This window comes from Podarcis liolepis (genome assembly GCF_965112155.1).
Source record: "Podarcis liolepis genome assembly, chromosome: 12".
Classification (NCBI taxonomy): Eukaryota; Metazoa; Chordata; class Lepidosauria; order Squamata; family Lacertidae; genus Podarcis; species Podarcis liolepis.
This window is the reverse complement of record NC_139563.1, coordinates 49812943-49832839: the sequence shown is the minus strand read 5'-3', so window position 1 is coordinate 49832839 and position 19897 is coordinate 49812943. Positions and strand designations below refer to the sequence as shown.

At 43.0% G+C, this 19897-nt stretch overlaps 1 protein-coding gene across 8 annotated transcripts in view; it reads left to right on the top strand.

Moving 5' to 3' along the window:
* The window catches only part of MYRIP (myosin VIIA and Rab interacting protein), a 150414-nt gene that overhangs the window by 77332 nt on the left and 53185 nt on the right, over positions 1 to 19897 (top strand). The gene's annotated exons all lie outside the window — the stretch shown is intronic.

The following is a 19897-nucleotide window of genomic DNA, read 5'->3' as shown; positions in this document are numbered from 1 at the left end:
TGCGGATTGGCTTAGAATTCAAAAACGGGCCTGGGAGTAACCCGTGGTGCTCTGCAGCAGCTGGGGGAGCAGCAAACGGCCCCAAGCAATATGGTGGGGCTCTGGAGGGTGCCAGAGAAGCTGTGCCGGGTCACAACAGCCACTCACCCTTCGGACCAGGTAAGCAGCCATTTTGCTCGTGTTTCAATTTCCACACACTAAATACGAGAATTAGGCTATGTAAGTGTGCATGTGTGTATATAAATGAGTGGAAAAGAAAACTGAGAAAACCCTTTTGAGGAGGAAAAAGCCTTCTATTTTTTTATGGGTGCCCTCTTGTGTATTGAAATTCCCAAAGGAATTTTAGGTTGAAATATGCACTATTTCAAAGAGATGCGCTCTCTCTCTCTCTGTTGCTCTTTAAAAACCCCTCTTTCTACCTTAATAGCACTGTTTTAATATAACTACTCAAAGCATTTCAAAGGACTGAGCTGAAGTGGCTTTTGCAGTCTTTGCACCTACATTTCATGACCTCATTTATTTCGCCTATTCATTTTCAACACTGCATTGCCCCTTTAATTTGGTATTGACTCAGTCAGTTGAGGTGGTTTATTGAACAGTCCTCAGATGTAAAAGAGAGAGGCTTCAGCAGAGTCACTTTACTACCTCCCTTCAATGCTGCCACCTATTTTCTGATTAGCACTTCAGAAATCCTGCAGGATGTTCTACAAAAGAGCATGGGGGGTGAAGACTCACCCACGCCGTGGTCCTCTTCTAGTGACAATACTTTGTAGGATTGGGGTCATGAAGGAGCACAGTTCAGCCTTAGTGAGTAGCAGTGCAATCTTAATCATGTCTGTTCAGAAATAAGTCCTCTTGAATTCAAGGAAGCTTCCTCCCAGGTAAGAGGGATGAGGACTGCAGCCTTAATCAGTAGGACAATGGAAAGCAAACCAATTCGGGGGACAGGTTGATTACAGATGTTAATTAATGTAGTAATCCCTGAATGTTCAATTTAAACTTTAATATAATCATAACAATCTGCATTTTTGTTTGCATTTCGTATTTCCCTCTGGCACTTTTTCTTTCCATGTAAGCAAATATATGAGTGGTTAAGATGAGCATGCTATCTCTGTCCCCATCACCACTGCAGGGTACTAAACAGTACTGGGAGCTTCCACAAGTATATGAAACTCCCTGCTTCACAAGCCTTCAAACATGTGAGTTCAACAGATGGAGCTGGTGCATTCATCTCCATGCCTCCCACCCCATACATGCTTACTTACATGCAAAGAAGTGTTGGGGTGTGTGTACACACACACACACACACACACGGCTTTTAGACCCTTTAAAATATGCCCTGAGTTCTAAAATTTCACTCTTCCTCCAGTGTAGTAAAAGTAACCACATGTTGGGTAAGTTAAAAAAAGAATGGTTTGCTTACAAACTCTTCAATGGTCAAATTCATGTGTTTCAGAAAAGTTGCACAGCCAGTAAAACTTACCGTATTTTTCCGTGTATAAGACTAGGTTTTTCCCCTAAAAAATAATGTCCAACATTTAGGGGCATCTTATATATGGGGGCCATCTCCCCCCCCCCCATTTTCTTAAATCGGAGTCCCCCAAAATAGGGGGTGTCTTATATATGGGGGCATCTTATAGACGGAAAAATACGGTACCTCAGTGACTGTGGATATAGAGTTCCCTTTAAACAGGCTTCCTCAAACTCGGCCCTCCAGATGTTTTTGGCCTACAACTCCCATGATCCCTAGCTAGCAGGACCAGTGGTCAGGGATGATGGGAATTGTAGTCTCAAAACATCTGGAGGGCCGATTTTGAGGAAGCCTGCCTTTAAGGCTAGCTTGTGGGTTTGTGAGGGAGGCTGTTAAAGATTCTAGAATGATGAGCTCAAATGCAGATGTTCCTCATTAAGGTCTCAAGGCCAGCCTAGGGAAAACAATAGGCTTGATTATCTATTTCTTCCCAAGGTAAGGGAAGTTGCATAGCTAAGCCTTGCATGACAGCTTGCTGTATGGTATTAACCCCTTCATGCATTAATTAAACTTAAGCATATTGGTTATATGAGGCTCGTTGTCCCACTCCTTTGAAGAGATTGCAAATACTCTGCAACATTGCACCCGTTCACCTAATCTACACCAGAACATCTGCTTCCTGAGACACAGTACAGTATAGGCCAGCCTTTTAAGGCACTGAGAAACAGTATGGTGGACAGCTTTCAAATATTTTCATTGCAGAGCACCCGAAATCATCTTGCTGAATGCTATAGTGCTGCAAAATACAGATGTAATGTATTTCAGTGAACTGCAGGATTCATTGAATTTAATACAGCTAAATATATTCAATTTAGAAGATGTTTCCATGTGGACATTTTTGCACCAAATGAACATTTGCTTTATTTAAACAGAGAGTGTGAATGAAACGGAGAGGTTTCCAAGGCAATAATAATAGGCTTTAGGTTGGGTTTTAAAGTTGTTGGCTTTGTTTTGTTTTTTGCATTTGATAAATTTTTAAAACCAAGCTTAAACATTTTGGGGCAGTATTGAACTCCCAAACAATACCATATTATGCTTTTGGTACCTGGAGCAATCCTGAAAACATGTGAAAACATAAAGCCTTCAGTTGCTATATCATTTTGCCTAATGAAATATCCAAAGCAGGCATAAATGAACAAATAAATGAATGGCATTGCTGGCTTTAGGACCAGTGTTTATTGCACTATTACTAGCAACAGCAATTACAGTGTTCCATGGTGTCTGTTTGTTTCTACAGAGGGTCTTCTCTTCATCTGCTGTAAGCATAGTGCAAACCATGGGCATAGCGGGGGGGGGGCAGCTGCCCCCCATCATGTAAATAAATAAAAATACTTACGGTAACTAACTGACCAATTGCATTGCAGATAACTCAGTTCTGCCCCTCCCCCCAACATAAAGCCTGCTCCACCAATAAATCCTGGCTATACTCATGGTGCAAAACCTATTACAGTGGTACCTCTGGTTACGTACTTAATTCGTTCCGGAGGTCCGTTCTTAACCTGAAACTGTTCTTAACCTGAAGCACCACTTTAGCTAATGGGGCCCCCTGCTGCTGCCATGCCGCCGGAGCACAATTTCTGTTCTCATCCTGAAGCAAAGTTCTTAACCCGAGGTGCTATTTCTTGGTTAGCGGCATCTGTAACCTGAATCATATGTAACCTGAAGCGTATGTAACCCGAGGTACCACTGTACTTCCTATTTTTGAATGTGACCTGTTTCCACAGTGTGGTGAATATTATGGCTAGGAGCCTGAGCAATAGTTATCAGATGGGGAATTAGTAATGAGAAGGGGACATCCTTTTAATTGACCTTTGAATAGCATCTCTTAGTGCCCGAGTGCCATCTTCATTTGTTCTTCTTTTTAGTTTTCCACCAGGCAGCCACCTTTTGCTATTAATGAATTGAAAATTTTCAACCTCAAGAGATCAACAGCAGGCGGGGAAGGAAAACATTTACATTGTCCATACATTGGATCCTGTAGCCTAGCTGCTGATCTTCCATAAAATGGTATAGCCAAGTTCCTTTAAACCAGATTTCCCCAGCCTAAATAAATAAACCTAAAATAAACCTTACCCCTCCAAGGCAAGATGTTTTGGACTCCAACGCTCATCACTCCCAGCCAGCATGACCAATAATCGGGAATGATGGGGTCTGTAGTCGAAAACTTATTGATGGCCCCAGGTTGAGGAAGCCTGCTTTCAAAAAGTTGTGTTTGTCTTTTTAATTTGTAAGACACACAGTTTAAAACTATATACAACCGTATAATTAAACGAAGACAACATAACAAGTATGTAATGCCTCAATCCTAATTACATGTAGATGAGGGTGAATTCCACTGTACCTTCTGCTGGGTAGAGTAGACGCATACATGCCTCAATTCACAGAGGTAGTAGAGTCTGTGAGCAGGAGCAGAGGACCTGGTGAACATAAAGTCATCCTGTATCCCTTGCCAGCGCTTTTCTCTCCAGTAGACAAGAAACAAAGTAGAGGGGACTGAACATGTACTGTACTTTTACTCCACACTGGAGTTATTAAATACTTTGGTCACAATGAATATAAGCATGTTCCTTATTATTCAACACCCCCCTCTACTAACTCTTACTTTGAGTAATTAAAAAACGGCAAGTTTAGTGTAGCTGCATTTGCAAAAAGTATGACAAGTTTTTATAGCTGGGGGGATGTTTATTTCCACAATATGTACAAGTTCTTACCTAAGGATTATGTAATGTCTGAATATTTATTCTGCTGGAGGATAAGATCCATTACTGTCCACTTGATGGATTAATTTATATGAAATGTTGATAATCTTATGGATCTCCCCAAGGCTGGGAGTGAGCTTTTGCTTTTGACTACTGGCTTTTTGCAATGATAAGCTCTAGTTAAGCACTTTGCAGCTGGTTTTCTCAACTACTCATGTATAGAGCTTGAATGAATAATAACGGAGCATAGAATCAATGGGATGCTGACAAAATATTAGCTATCAGATTTGAATTTAATGCTTTCTTTTATTCCTAGTGTAGGGAAGTAAAAGCAGAGGATAGCAACTTTTAACTTACTTGGCTACAGAACCTCTTTATTTCTGATTTCCTTCCATTCCTTTCATGGAACTCATACTCTACTTTGTATAGTTTCTTTTCTGCTTGTCTTGTGATTTGTTTATGGTAAGCCATTTTGGCAAATATGGAAGTGCCAAATACAGTTTTGGTTATATATTGTCAACCACAGCATTTGGGATGTTTAGGTTTTGAAATTCCCTCTCCCATGTTAGAGATTTTTTTTAAAAAGACATCAAAGAGAAAAGATTGCAGATTGGAGACCATGGCATGTGGGGAGATGTCAAGCCCACAGCCTCTTTCGTCAGGGAGATTCACCTCTGGAATGAAGTAGGACTTCATTTGCAAGTGACAATCTAAGTTCCTTCCATGCTGCTTTGTAATCTGTCACATATGTGATAGTTTCCCCTTTCAGCAAAGGCAAAGTAACTCCTTAGGAATATAAGTATCCATAAAGCATAGGAAAATGCAAGAAGCTGACACGGAGCAGAAATATTTGCCCAGGAGCACATCGCAAATATCAGAAGCCCCTTCACATAAACTTTAAGCTGGACAGATGTTGAAAAACGGAAACTAGGAGGTGACGAAATCCACATTAAAACTTTAAATACGTTTGTAAATTGAACACAGTCTTCTTGTTTTATTGTCAAGTCTAAACTCCACATTTACAGATTTTTGGAAGACTAGTACTGAAGTAAACCTATGTATATTAGTTTTGGCACTAGTCGTTCTGCTTATTGTACTATGCATGAGACAAGGACACTTCAAAAGAGAGAATGTGGCTACTTACTAGGAATGCCCATCAAGCATATGTTTGGGATCAAAATCACAAAGCAGCCGGCCCTGATCCAAGGCACTTTATAGTCTGCCCAATTTGGTCCAGTTCAGGCTGCACCTGCTTTGTTCCCCACCCCCCACCCCTGCTAATTCAGTATTGAGAAACTTTAAAAGGCAATAACTAATTTCCTTTTGACAGAAATACAGTAGTACCTCTGGATACGCACACCTCTGGTTGCGTATCCTTTGGGTTACACACACGGCAAACCCAGAAGTATTTTTCCGGGTTTCACCGCATGTGCAGAACAGGCACCTCCGGTTGTGAATTCCTTGGGATCCGACCAGAGCTCCAGAACAGATCCCATGCGCAACTGGAGGTACCACTGTAGATGAAATTTGTAGGCATTATAGCTACACAGTTGTTGCTACAGCCTGCCAGATTACAGGCAAATAGGTGTAGGGTTTGTTGTGATGGGCGCCTTTAAAGTTTGATGATCTGTTTTTCTTTTTTTAAGAAAACATTCATAACCTTTCATTTTGGGGCAGAATTTGATGAAGTTCATAGGGAAGGTGTTCCCTGCTGAGAGCATTAACCCTGCTCAATTTCAGAGTTGCAGTGGTTATGGAAAATTGGTTTGAAAATTTCAGACATGAGAGAGTACTCCTGAATAAGAAACCTACCAAATTGCACACAAATAGAATCAGGGGCTTTTATACCAGGCACCTTTAAAGTTGAATTTTAGGGCAGCGGGGAGGAACTAAAAGAAATTAAGCTAGCCTCCTGCCTTCAAACAAGACTTCAACAGCTAATCTGGTTCACTTGCGTATGTGGAATTGGGGTGCTTGTGCTTCCTCATCCTTTGCCTCAGGCAACAAATGATCATAGCTGTCAACTTTTCCCTTTTTTAAAGGGAAATTCCCTTATTCCGAATAGGATTCCTTGCAAGAAAAGGGAAAAGTTGACAGATATGCAAATGACTTGAGCCAGCCCTGAGGAAAGCAGTTTGTGTTCTTGTCACAAAAGAAAGCCAGAAATTTGGAATACAATCCGTAGTATTTTCCCCACCCCCTGTAAGTGTCTAAATAACACTTAGGTGCTCTAATATAAAACCTTGTCCCCACCTTACGTTAAGCAAGACTTCCTCTGTGAATGTTGCTTTCTGTCCTTGCATTCTTTACTGCGTTTGAGCTTCAAGTTATCCCAGGCATAGATGTGAATATTGCAGTTCTGTTTATAAACTCTGAGATTTAAGCTAAAAGCTTCAAGCTGGTCACACAACCTAGCCTTCACTGACCACGTGAAGGTATTTTTGATCACATTAGCCAAAAGCATTTTTAAAAACTAAAAATGCAGCCTTAGCAATAAGAGGACAAACAGCAATCTGTGCAGCATCTGTGTGTTTCTGAAAAATAAAAAAAGGATAAAATCCTAGCTAGGGAACAAGCAGGTGTTGCCCAACAGCTCTTTATCTTTTCATAAAAGCAGCAGTCATTAAAAAAAATAATAATCAGCCACACTCCCAGTGTTTTGGCTAGAAGAGTCTAGCTTTTGTACAAAAGGAAAGGATTGCATGAGTTATGTACAATGTTGTGAACAGCTGGTGGTAGAGTAAGGATTTATTGTTTTCCCTACCACTGTTTCAGCTGAATTCAATTTAGCTGAATTAATCGGAATGAATACTAAGTATACTTAATGCAGATTATCACTATATTATATCAAACAGTTCAGCTCTCCTCGTATAGTCAGCTATTTAGAATGCTTGCCTTCATGGCTAACCAAAATATACAAAATCCTTGCATGCGAGTTGTTTACAAGCCCAAACAGATAACATCTCGGATAGATGTATCGCCCAGACCAAAAGGATTCCAGTGTGGTTAACAAGGAGAACCAAGAAACCTATTATTAAAGCTGTACCCCCACCCTTCCTCTTCAAGAGCTCCAATGTGAAAATGCTGATCTTCTAACATAAATGTTTGGCTCTTCTTAAAATTAGCTTCCTTATCTGAGGCTTCAAAAGGCATTTAGACCAATTCACGATAACGCTGTCAGTGGCTTCTTGCTATGATGTCTGTGTTGGGAGCAGTACGCTTCTGTATATACCAGTTGCTGGGGGAACCCAGTCAGATGAATAGCAAATTGTTGTTGTTGTTGTTGTCGCTATTATCACAGGTGGGGAAAGTGCTGTAGCACTCAACTCTTGCTTGCAGGCTTCCCATACGCATGCTGGTCACTGTGGATGCTAGACTAGATAGCCCTTTGGGCTGACCCAAGAGGGCTTTTCTTAAAGTTTTTTAATTTCTTACGTTAGATTTAAGTGAAGATTAAATTTTGGCATAATAATTTACTCCGTTGCTTAATGTCACAGAATTGAACATTAGGGATGTGTTTCCTGCCCCTGGTCGCACTTTGGGTCCTTTAACAACAGCATGACACACCAAAATGTAGCAGATGAGCAAGCATATAACAAAAGTATATGATACATGGGGCTGGTACCCCTGCTCGCTTTGGTCACCAACCCCCCTACCCCCACCAACCTTGCTCAAAGCCCCCTTTCTCTTAGTCTTTGCCCAAACCCCTTCCTCTTCCCCAAACCTCCCCAGCTCACCTGTGCTGCTGCCCCTCCCCCTCCCTTAAGTCATCCCACTGGTGCAAGCTCAGCATGCCCCCTTCGCCCCATGATCATGCTACTCTCACTCAACCTCCCCACCACCACCAGCCCAGTTTGCTTACCCAGTTCTCTTCCCAGTTGTTCACATGCTGAACAACGGTCTGAGGTTTGATCATGGCTGATCTGAAATATCTATTTTGCCCATTCTTCTACTCACCTTTCAAGGTAAAGGGACCCCTGACCATTAGGTCCAATTGTGGATGACTCTGGGGTTGCGGCGCTCATCTCGCTTTACTGGTACAGCTTCCGGGTCATGTGCCCAGCATGACTAAGCCGCTTCTGGCGAACCTGAGCAGCGCACGGAAACGCCGTTTACCTTCCCACCAGAGTGGTACCTATTTATCTACTTGCACTTTGACGTGCTTTAGAACTGCTAGGTTGGCAGGAACAGGGGCCAAGCACCGGGAGCTCACCCTGTCACGGGGATTCAAACCACTGACCTTCTGATTGGCAAGCCCTAGGCTCTGTGGTTTAACCCACAGCGCCACCCGCGTCCTTCCTACTGACCTTTAGGATCTGCTTAATTTAGGGGAGAGTGTTCTCGACTGAGTATTTGGCCCAGTTTATACGTATGATAATTGTAAAAGCTTTGTGGTGTGAAATATCTGAAGCGGGGACTTTTTTTTTTTTTTGCAAGAATGCAGTGCCATCATTAGGCAAAGCAGCTCGTAATGTGATGAGCTTATTATGTGTGGACTATTTGTTTAAATTTCCTTGCTGATGTTTTAACTTTGCCCTTTATTGTTTTATTGATTGATGATGGGTTGATATTGTATTTTAACTTTTGGCGCTGTTCTTCAGCAGCACACCATGTACCTTAAATAAAGTCAGCACCTCTCAAAAACTGATGGCAGTAGGAAAGATTTGAGAGTCAGGAAGAGAGTAAAGGGCATGACAAGATGCCACCACACTTTTTTGTAAGCCGGTTGCTTCTTCTGCATTTTGCTGTGACCATGTGAGGTCTCAGTGGACCGCACCCATAATTAAAACATAAAGAGATTTAACAGGTGGTGCAAGGGGAATTAGTTCTCTGAGGCAAGAAAAAGGTTTCAGCCAAACAGGGCTTTGGAATATTTGGTCTCATGAAGACTCGTATCGAAGTTTTTGTTGGTTTCACTTGTTGGCCAGCCTGGAAATTATGTGAAACATGCTAGATTTGACTGCCATACCTATGCATTGAAACTGAATTATTGTCCATTTCCCATAAATGTGTGTTGAGGGACAAATTAAATTATGATCCAGGGAGGGTGCTGTCCACATTGCCCCCCTAAGTACTGCTTATCCCCTGTTGCTGTCACTATACTGATCTCTGAAAACAGCTTCTGGGACGAACCTGGCTTGGTTGGTTTGCTTGTTCTTTGGGAGAGGAGAAGTGTGGGTAGGGGAACAGTCTAGTACCCATCTCCTCCTCAGCCATGCCATACTTTAAATGCTCTCCCTTTATAGCAGTGATGGGGAACACGCCTATCACTTGATGTCACAGTCCACTCAGGCAACCTATTTTCCTTTATCTATGTGGTTTGAAATCAAACCACATGAGGAAAGACACAGGGCCTGCAATCCTTGCTTTCGGCAGGCAGCTGCATCCTTACATTACATCAGGTGCAGGAAAGATGGGCGTGGCTTGGCCAAAATGGCTTCCCAGGCCCAATGCCTGCATTCTGACACATGCCGAATGTCAAGTTTGCCCAAAATTTTCAAGGAAAAACAGTGTCATGGTCCGGTTTACAGGCTGTCCAAGTCCTGGCAGAGGACGTCAGGACCGGGGGCAAGACGGCGGGGTGGGAGCAGGAACGGGAGTCCAGAAGCCAAGGATCCAAGGGTCAGAGAGCTGGGAGTCAAGAAGCCAAGGGTCCGAGGGTCAGGAAACCAGGAGTCAAGGGTCTGAGAGTCAGGAAACCAGGAGTCAAGGGTCCGAGAGTCAGGAAGCAAGTAGTCAAGAAGCCAAATGCAGCAAGGCAGGACGCGTGTTGCTGTGGCAAAGAGCCAAAGGGAAATGCTGACTTTATATCCCTTCCCGACTCTTGCTGTGAGTTACCAATCGGCCTCACCTGTGCCTTGCCTCTTCAGAACAAACTTAGGAAAGCCCCAGTCCTGCGAAGCCCTACCGGTCACAGGGCTTGGCTCTTGCATGCACTCCTGACAAACAGACTCCAAATTAATTCTGTGCCAGGTAGCTGATAGAAACTTGTTTGCTTTACAATGTGGTCAGAAGTGCCAGGGAGTCAATTGCAAGTGGCAACGGAATAGGCTTTGTTTTTCCAAATTCTCCAGTTTTTCAGATAAGTGCCTATGGGCATCCAAAACTCATTGGCATTTGTGCTCAGATTTCTAACCCCTTTTGGCTAGGTAAACTTGGATTAAAAATCTCATTTGTATAATGTGTAGATTCTGTTTTTAGAGCGGGGAGTGGTTTCTTCTAATCTCCTAAACTGGCCTCTACCTTTTGGTAGGCTGCTGGACAGCTGGCAAAATTAACATTTCTAGCATCTGGTTCCTGGCTGAACATACTGTATGAACACAGCAGCACTGCTGGAAAAAGATGTGCATTTAAATGCATCACTTTTCCAATTAGTGGCTCATAGGAGGGAAAATAAATAAAGAAGCAAAAGTAACTGTTCCCATGTGGTTTCAAATCATATTCCGCTTGCAAAGTGCATAAAACATTGAAGGCATTACTTTGCTGTGTTTCCTGGGAGCAAAACCAGAATTACTCTGGCTGCACAGAATGCTTAGATGTTTATTTGCATATAAAATGCATACCATAAAAAGTATAGCAGAATATATAGGCCACATGCAGTAGGAACTCTCCTCAGTCCATTTAAACTACCGTTAGCATTCCCTGGAGAAAGTATAAGGAAACCCATGTTGCTTCTTTAACCAGTCAAGCAAGGCTAGAAGTGGCTTCTAGTGTGTTAAGCAAGTCACATTTCTGCAGCTGTGGCCAGCTCAGATGACCCTGGATAGTAATTGAGGTTTTCTGGGCTATGATAGTATATTGCCATATTATACTATGTCATAGTACATTATATAGTACATATATAGTATAAAGTATACTTTCCCATATCCTGGGAATCTTGCCCCAACAAGGCACCTTAGAGGTACCCAAATTCTCTTAAGAACTGCAGTGTAACTAAGGGCTGAGACTTGCATTTGTAGAGCTAGTTGTTTATCTGATACCTCCTCTGTCCACACGTATGCAGTATGCTGCCTTGAACAGTTTGCACATCTCCAAATATCCACAGCTTCTCCGAGTGGGAGGATGAAATATGACGTACATGCTTTCTATAAGAAGGCTTCACATCTCTATTTTTTGCAAAGGCTAGACTTCCAGAGTGAAGGATTAACCATTTAGAGATAAAAGTTGAATCTGAGCAGATGTAGTATAAGAAATTCAAGGGGTGGGTGGGTAATAATGTGGTTTGTTAGGAGAGCTTCAAATGAATTTCAATTGCTTTTTTTTGTTAATAGCGGTGAGTGCTTTCTTCCTCTCTGTAGCTCGGATTTTCCAGCTGTTTGTTTGCAACGTGTTCTTGAAGTGAGGAGCAGATCTCGGATCAGGTTGTTGACTTTTTGCTGTTCGTATTGTAAATAAAAAGCTGTGCACATTTTTAATAATCAGGATTACAGAATTAATTTGCATGGTTCATCCTGTGCTATTTATTTTTTCAAATAGAGATGACCTTGTATCTCTTTTGCGAATATTTTTTATGCTTCAGCAACTGCAGATTTTTGTTCTGCTATTTTTCGAGAATCCTTGGACAGATGTGAAGCTTGCAGAAACAGAAACCTCCTCTTAGGTAATTTTAAATAACTAATTTATGATTTATACATTGCTTTGTTTGATATCTGCTAGGTATCATAGAATGTTAGGTTTGTCTGTTAAACTGGAATCTTCTGAATGGCATGCAAGTCATTCCAGTTTGACAAAGCAGGATAGAAACACACAGTAACCACATTTCATAACCTTATGTTAGGTTTTGTGTACAGGTTATATTAGGACAAGTGGTATTTATCAATAATCTGCTTTGAAATGCAGCATTGCATGCCATTATTTAATGAAATATTTAATACTGCACAACACAATTCATGTGCTTTTGTACTTCTGTCATTTTTAACAGAAAATTGTTGTCATTTAAAATGTCTCCTGAAACAGATCAATTCAAAAGTTATTATACAGAAAGTCTGTTGTGTTTCAGCTGCAGATTTCATATGCTGATACACTCATCAAAGGAACAGCTGCAGAAGTTTTACATTATCTTGCTATTATGATTACAATATTTTTATTTGGAATGTAAATGAACACAAATGGCCAGAAATGCACTGTTTTGATACTTTAACTGTCTATAACTGGTTCCGAGATTGCTATGAGAACATGCTGCATTACTCACATATCAAGAACCATTAAATGTGTCCCCAAGGTCTCATACATAGCCACTGACTCTTCGAACATAACACATGTCCTGCCTACCTGTTGAGTACCTAGCTAACTGTAAAATTTCCCGACTCTGATAGAGATTCCTTTTCTGCCTCATGTGCAATTTAGTAATTAGCAGAACACCTACAAGGGCCATGAACAAAACTAGCTTCCTGCTTGGCTGGCCCCAAACTTGCAAATCACAATTCTCGTTCCTGGTTGACCAACAGTTGCAAAGCAAAAGTCTCTTTCCAAAAGTTTCCCTTTAAAAAAAAAGAGAGAGAGAGAGAATGTCAGTGTCATAAATCACCCATTCTAGGGAAACACCATGGTTTATGACAACATAATGCTAAATCTTAGATAGTTGCTAAGCTAAGTTTTAGAGCTAGTGAATTATCAAACTTCCAAATAATGCATAGAATATGCATGAATAGATGTGAGAACATTTATCTTTCGGTTTCTTTTCTAAATAATAATAATGTCTTGCAAACAGGAATATATTAAGTAGATCCTTAGACACTAGGGTTTGCCTGGGGTAAGCCTTCTGGGAGCTACCACTGAAAACGTTCACATCTGCCAGAGGAGACACACAGAGAAGAACCTCTGATAACAAACTCAGGCCCAGGCTGGAGAGGCGCTGGGTTCCTGAGCTGCTGGGTTCCTGAGCTGCATAAGGCTTTATAGATCCAAACCAGCAATGTGAGTTGAGCCTGGAAACCCATCAGTAGTCAGTGGAGCCAGGCCAGAACTGGTGTGACACGGTCAGGCCTTTCCCAAAGAGTGGTGGTGGCGGCCTGACGCAGTGCCTCCCTTGGCCCGCCCCACTGCGCCACGCCATGTTTTGACAGTGCCAGTACCCCCCTTGGCCACCGCAGAGGCTCACAGGTTCCTGCCAAACCGGGCAATTCAAATGGGCCAATCTGCAGCAGCCTGGAGGTGTGGCTTGGGGAATGGACCCAAAGGAAGCAGGCTTCACTCAGGTCCGCCCAGCTGGCACTGCTGAGTGTCACCTACCCTGCCCCCTCCCTTCATTAATAGTTGCTTGTTGCTTTCACTGTTTCCTTTTCAGCCAGGAGGGCTTTGCTGTGGTCATTGGACGGTTGTCGTATTCAGGGCCGGGAAGGAATTTTCCTTGCGTTGCAGGTTTCGCCTTCCCCATAGTCATAACTTTGGCTGTTTAGGCCTTGAGTAGAATCCTGTATTCTTTCATCCATTCGAGTGGGGGGGTTGAAGTGGAGACTTATTTCCCCCTTTTTTCCTGCGGTGGCAATAACAGGGCCCCCGTTAGAGGGATCTGGAGGGAAGTCTCTGTCCAAAGAGCCAGCTGCTCAGGGCTAGTGGGCCATAGAGCTTCCCTCAGCTTTTGGGGGGCCATCTGCGTAAACCTGTGTTTTGCGATGGACCCACCTCCCAAATAGACCCTGTCATGCCTCAGACCCCCAGGAGGGGGCTGAGAGGGATACATGTCCAATGCCTTTGGCTTCCTACATCTGAAATCAACACAAGTCGTGGTCAATTTAAATCCCAGACAATTGTCGTGTCCATTTGTTTTACCCCTTCCAGATCAGGCGCAGGGGTTCTGCGGTTGGGCATGCAACTGGCATTACACGGTCAGACCTTCTGGTCCCATTCAGCAGCCTGGCCACTGAATTCTGCACTGGCTACAATTTCTGAACCATCTTCAAAGGCAGCCCCACATACCATGCATTGCAGTCATCTGACTTAGAGGCTACCATAGGATAGACAACAGAAGCTGGATTATCCCTGCCTGGATAGTGTCACTGCTGGGCCACCAGCTGAAGCTGATATAAGGCACTGCCTTATATCTCCAGTGAGAGCAGTGGAGCCAGATGTGTATCTGCTCCTTTAGGGTATGTGCAATCCCATCCAGACAGGTTGAACCCCACTTATCCAGTCTAGGGAACTACCCACTAATAGTGCCTCAATCTTATTTGTGTTGAGCTGGACTGTATTTGTTTATCCTTTTACTACTGTATGTTTACCAACAAATACGCCCTTGGGTTTAATTGCTCTAAATGAGTGTTATTGAGCAAGATCAGAAATAATTCCATGTGCCTAGAACTCAAGTGCTAGCCAGAAGAAGGACAGGCCCTAGGTGAGATTCAAAAGACAGTTCATAAAAAGGTGTGTGTGTGTGTGTGTGTGTGTGTGTGTGTGTGTGTGTCATAGACCTGTTCCTAGGTTTTTACTCTTCTGTGTAATCCCTGTTTTGGAAGTGGAATAACCATAGATGTCTAGTGGTAGCAAACTCAGGGCTTAGCCACAACTTACCTTTTGCCCCACTCTTTCCAGGCACAGGTCTGCACTTTAAAACTCTGTGTCCAAAGACCTCCCTCCCCCCCACCATCCTTTTTGCTCCAGAGCTTTCCCTGCAGAAACCCGCTCTCTAAAGTTGAATTGGAGCAAACTGCTATCTGGGTTTTCTGTGGACTGCCATTTGCTCCAATTCAGCATTTTAGAGTGGGGGGGGGGTTGGGGGGGGGAGCTCTGCAGCAAAAACAAAAGGGGGCACTCAGACACAGAGCTTTAAAAAGCTGGCCATGCCTGGAAAGAGTGGAGGAAAGGTAAGTGTGGCCAAGCCCTCACTGCAATAAATCCCAGAGCTGTGTTAGTTACAGTTCGCAACACTCTGTGTAAAAGTCAGTAGTCAAAATTCTTCAGGTGAGTTGGTTTTAAGTCATACATATAATTGTAGCAATTGGGGGAGCTGCATATTTTTAGTTTAAAGTGTTTGTGCTAACTAACTAAACAAATATGTGGAAACATAGATCTGCTAATATTTAATAGTTATTGTGGACAGGTAACCCGAAAGCAATGTTCTCCTTTATTTATTCATGTCTAGTTCATTTTGGGGCGGGCGGGGGCAGGTCAGGCATGCAGAACATATGCCAGCTTTATGTTCCAAATAATGTGTCAGCTTCCAGATTTTAAATATAGCTGTTTTTCTGGTGTATACTTGCTACAAACATGTGCTACAAATGTCCCTTAATCAACTGCCCGGCGCAGCAAAACAGAACATATAAGATAGGGCCAGTATATATTGTCTGCTCACTAAAGCGCCATGATGGAGGGGTGTCTCTGTGTGTGTGGGGGGGGGGGTATGTCTCCTGACCGTGTGACATCAAGCATTGAAATAGGAATGGAAGAAAAGTCCTTGGGGTGTACCCCAAGAACACTGGGGACCATGGATTAAGTCAAGACGGCATGATATGAATGATTGTTGAGGAGCATTCTGAAAGAGTAGCTGGCAACATCAGTGAAGAGAGGTTTTCACAGGGGTTTATAAGCAAAACGAGGAAAAACTGAACTTGGGAGACTGAAAACCATATATATTTAATTTTCCATTTGAAACCCATTTATTCATTTTGTCTAGAAAGCTGTTCCTTCACAGGTGAGAAAACCATAATGGGCAGATGTGTCTATTTTATGAAACTAATGAAACTGAGGTCTTTTAGCCCCTGGGACAAGACATCTTCCTTCCATCTGGTATCAGCATTAGTTCAGCATTTAGCACTGCACCAGCCAGAGTGGAAAGACTGCAGCTACAATACTTGTTTTCTGGCTTGCTCTTGACAGGTTTTTGCAGTGTTTCCAAAATCAGATGAATTATTGGATCACGGCGAGTGAAATGAATAGGGCTGTATGTTTGTCCTAGAACCTGAATATTCTCAGAATAATAAACTAGTCTTTAAAATGATGAGCTGGGGGAATTAAACTTGTTTTATATTTTGCTATATTTACAAATAAGCTTCTGATATAGGAGCATTTAAGGTTGATTCCACTCACTGCTGTTCTCCAGGTTTCCTCTGCAGGCTTGAGAGCTTAAAGGTTTTAAAAAAGAAACCTGGAATTTTTCAGAGTTTCTAAAGGGTTAGCCCTTGAGTGCTTGCTGCATGCATTCCAAGTGTTTAGCTAGCTTACCTGGTCCAGTCCTTGTTTTCACTTCTGTGATAAATCACTGCCCTCATTTTCTCCCCTGTTTTTGCTTTCTGAGGATGCTTCATTAAAATAGTGTTAGTAAGCCATTTCCCGTTCCCAGAGAGATGACGTTGTGGGCTGGGAGCAAGCCTCCCCACGTGCGCAGGGTGGGATTGCCCCTGCAAACATTGGATGGTACTTGGCCACGTCATCCTTAGGCCGTCCAATTCGGATGGTCCGACGGCGTGGCACGGGCTATTTAAACTGCCCACGGCCGAGGACTCGCCCCTGTTTTTCTCCCTACTCGGCTAGTTCTCCTGCCCTCCCTCCCTTAGGTTAGGCTCTTTTATTTCTTGACCTTGCTATGAACCTCGGTTGGTCTCCTTGGTTGTCCAAGGGGCCTGGTAGGAATTTTTCCACTTGGCAAATTGGCACCGGCCATTTGGTTTTTTCTCCTACCTCATAGCAAATCATCACAACTTTGTAAGACTAGGCGGTTAGGCATTGGAGTATTAGGTTGAAGGGGAGGGGAGGTAGTGGCCATCACCTACCCTTCCTAATTCAAGGGTAGTCCACTAAAGGAATCTGGGGGCGTGGTCTCCGTCCGAAGCCCCAGACAGGAGGGCTAGGGCCATGGCACCACCCCTAGCGGTGACCCTGGGGGAGTCCCTAGTTGATGTGCATCGGCAGGGCTCCCCCTACTGGTGGTTAACCCTTCCAAGACTTCCTGCAGACAGGTAGGAGTCAGATATAGTTGTGTGATTTCCAATGCCTAAGCCAATACCACTCACATTCTGTAACCAATAAAGTTGTGGCCTTTTTCGCCCACTAACCTAAAATACTATTTCGTGTGTCTTTATTCCACTTCCTGGGAGGGTTTGGGACCTTGCCACGCAATGAGCTGCTAGCATTGTCACTCTTCAGAGTTCCACTCCTTTCTCAGAATCTCTAGATATTACATTATTGATTGGGTGGTGTCAGGAAACTGACATCAGAGCAACAGGAGAAGGAGAGGCTCTCCGATTCTGCAGGGGAAGGTACCAGCACTAGGGGGAGACGCAGCTTGATAAAGGGGAAAGGAAATCAGCGTAACACCAAGGATCCAGGAGAGCAAATGGGGGAAGAGGGGGAAGGGCTCCGGGATTCTTCCTTGGAAGTCAGTGAGGAGAGCACTGGTCCTCCACTACCCACGCCCTCCCTGCACAGAAGACTCCCGCGCAATGAGAGGCGGAGACGATTGGGTGTCAAACAGCTTTTATGCTGGCAAAGGTTTAAGAAACGCCCACAGACAGATTCTGCTAGCGACTGAGGCAGCCACGCTGAGATAGGCTGTGCAGTCAAGACGGTTTAACCCAGGCAGTTAAGCTCCCAAACGGGGACAGTTTACGCACGAGTAACTCCAAACCACTACAGGTGGGTGGATGGATGGATGGATGCATTAAACCTCTAACACACATGCATACGTATTTGTACACTGAGGAATCACACGCTGGAGATGCTGAGATCTGTTTTCGACTGCTGATATAGCCTGGTGTAGGACAAGTATGTGATGGTAGATTTTTTTTAAAAAAAAATGCACTACTGTGTTGGGATTTTTCAGTGAGTGGAAAATAGTGGAAGATATCAAAGGGCAAATGAATATAGCAGATGGAACAGAGCACTGAGCAATGTCTGATGCAGAGGGATGGTGCCTGAGCAGTGGTTTTTGAGGGGTGGGAAAGGTGCTATAAGCATATCATCTATTTTAATCTGTGGAATGTTAGAAGCTTGCAAGGAATGTTGCCAGTATCTTCAGATTCTCATGAATATCTTTCTCTGTGAAGGCTGGTCCACTGGGGCAGTTGGGGCACAGCGCTTCCAAGGAGAATGTCAAGCAACTATAACAAACAAACACACACCACAAATCTCAAAGACACACATTCTTTCCTGTCCCGCACACATATTTTACACTTCTTGCCTGGAATTGCCATCACTCACTTTTTAAGGAGAATCCAGACAATGTTCTTGCCAACACATGTTGCACTCCAGTCTGCCTGTGCCATCCTATGGTCATTTCCGGAGAAGATTTGGGGCCATTATTAAAATGCAACTGTGGCATCCATTGTGGTGCTGGCAAAGCGCTAATAAGTCTTTTCAAGGTTTTCATACCTTAAATTAGTTGTTTCTTCATTGCAGCTTCTGCCTCTTTTACTGCTCAGTTTCAAGTGCATGGCTGATGAGTAGCTTCATCAGCCTCTAGGGACCCAGCCTCATATAACCAGCGTGCATGAGTCTAATTCAAGTAAGCTGTCTTGCCAGGCTTAGCCTATGTCACTTCCTCTTACCTTGGAGGGAAATGGGCACCAGGTTCGACACCACTTCAATTTTGCACCAGGTCATGGGCACCACTCAAGATTTAAGGCCAGGCTTGCTACCTACTGTTCTCATTTCAAAATGAAGAGCTTCTGTGGAAGCAACTTTCTTCCTTCCTTCCTTCCTTCCTTCCTTCCTTCCTTCCTTCCTTCCTTCCTTCCTTCCCTTACTTTTCTTGCCTCTACACTCTACTTTTGTGTGATCTCATCAGTTCATGGTTTGTAGTAACACTTTTACATTGGGTTCGTTCATTGAACCAGTCAGTTTTTCAGTACTTGAATATGGACTGAATCATCACATGACACATAATCCTGATACTCAGTCACAATATTGCTTCTGTGGATTTTTTTTTAAACCACCTGTTAATAGGATTTGACTTTACATAACACAATCTATGGCCTTGGGATTTCAGGCTGCGAACAATTAATGTGGCTGTCCTTGTAGCACGGAAACTAGAAGAAAATAGCTATAGCCATTTCCCCCTTTAAAATGAGAGTGACAGTGTTCTTTAAATGAGCATTTGTATTTCATGGAGAGAATCGGCATATACTGCAATATAGGTAAGTGGAAGAAAATGATTCTATATATAGATCTGGAGGTAGAGTTTATTCAGTTTTCTACATACATTGAAAGGCTGCATTTGCAGAACACGGTTACTTGTGGTTTCCAAAATGCAGGTCAACATTAAAGGATTCTGAAACAAGCAGTCTGTGTCCTTATTTATCTTTTGAATGGGCCCTTTATTGTAATACCTTCTAACAGGGATCGCTCCTTCCCCTCCAGATTCTTTCTATACAGTAGGAATCAGGAGGGACATTTGTGACTTAGCATAACGCTAAGAGGCTGAAAAGCTTTAGAAGATTCATCACAATCTGTTAGGGAATTCATGCAGAAAAGATACACAGATTTAGACTTCATGGTAGAAATTAATATATCGGACAAATGTCAGATTAAAAACTCACCAGAAGCATAGCAAAGTGAATTTCAAAATTGTTTCTGATCACCAGAGGAAGGGAGGAGGGGCAGGGGAAGATGTGATCAACATACCATGAATCCAATTGTTTGGTGGGTTCCATTATTATAAAAACAATGTTTTCTCAAAACCTCTGCGAAACAGAGAAAAGAAGAATTCAAAGCACCTGAACAATGACTATAATTA